The sequence below is a fragment of the Echinops telfairi genome, unplaced genomic scaffold (assembly GCF_000313985.2).
Source record: "Echinops telfairi isolate 266 unplaced genomic scaffold, ASM31398v2 ScPeMD7_7465;HRSCAF=8503, whole genome shotgun sequence".
Taxonomy (NCBI): domain Eukaryota; kingdom Metazoa; phylum Chordata; class Mammalia; order Afrosoricida; family Tenrecidae; genus Echinops; species Echinops telfairi.
The window spans coordinates 1-1,213 of NW_022111365.1; the positions used below are offsets into that span (position 1 = coordinate 1).

Below are 1,213 nucleotides of genomic sequence, written 5' to 3' on the forward strand. Positions count from 1 at the left end.
CTTCAACCTCTTGTTCCATGTGAGTGAAAATATACAACCATTTAATTACCTTTCTCTAAAGCTCTAGATCAGGGTGTCAAACTGGTGACCCATGGGCTGCATGCGGCCCCAGAGGTAATTTTTTGTGGCCCATGATGCTCTGAAATAAAATGTAATGAGGGAATTGTGTATGCGATATTGCCTCAATCTCCCTTAAGCGCTATTTTCTTAATAACAAAATTTTCTATTTTGATTTTATTTCAGGGCCTCGCGGGCCACAAAAGATTACCTTGGGGGCCACATGCGGCCTGTGGGCCGCCAGTTTGACACCTCTGATGTAGATAATAGAAATGAACAACAAATAACATTTATTTCACACCTAAGCATAAATAGCTGAAATGAAGATTACTGTTTACTTTCCTTTTCCATTACTTTAACTCTGTGAGGCTCATACAGTAAAACATAAGCATATGCCAGTCTCCACCACCAGAAAGCTGCAATACATCTTCTGGTGTAACGATGTTGACTTTAGCACCATCAAATATTATCCATTCATTTTTTTCCTTTTCACCAAGGATAGATAATGATCCGAAGAACTAGGCCTTCCCGCATGAGTTAGCAACGCTTGAAAGTCGTAGTATCAACATTTATTAGAGCCAATAGCATCAGCAAAAGAAAAGGGTTCGTATTTAACTTCTATCTGGGAACTACTTTTTTGATCACTTATCTTTGGTTGCTGATTAATTTTTTAAATTTTCCAGATCCTTGAAAACAACAACAACATTTTCTCTTGAAGTTCTGTTATACATAGTTCATACACATCTAACACAAGAGGAAATTTAACATCCTTAAGTACTTTGACATTCATAGAGTCCTTCTCTTTATGTTAAAAAAAATCGAACCATCTAGATTGTCAAGTAAGCAGGCAGTTGGCTGATCTTGGAAGATTTGATGTACAAAACATCTCTATGCAATGTTGGAGACTGCTGATTTCTTCCTGCACTCACAATTTAAGTCCTGTAAAAAAAGTCTTTGACCTTTTGATTAATAAAGCAGCTATGTTTAAGCTGATTTTCCTTTCTTTTAGTAACTTTCCCCCCATATTCTGTACATTTCATGGTTTCAAACTCAACACAGAAGAATTGATCAATTAAAATTTTGTTTTAGAATGTGTCACTGCTGACACAGATGAATGTCTCTCTTTAACAGAATCATCCTCTAAGGCTGCTAATTT

General features: G+C 36.4%; 1 pseudogene; it reads right to left on the reverse strand.

The window, feature by feature from the left end:
* Window positions 1-384: 384 nt before the first annotated feature.
* Window positions 385-1,210, reverse strand: LOC101644401 (annotated as a pseudogene).
* Between the last annotated feature and the right edge of the window lie 3 nt (window positions 1,211-1,213).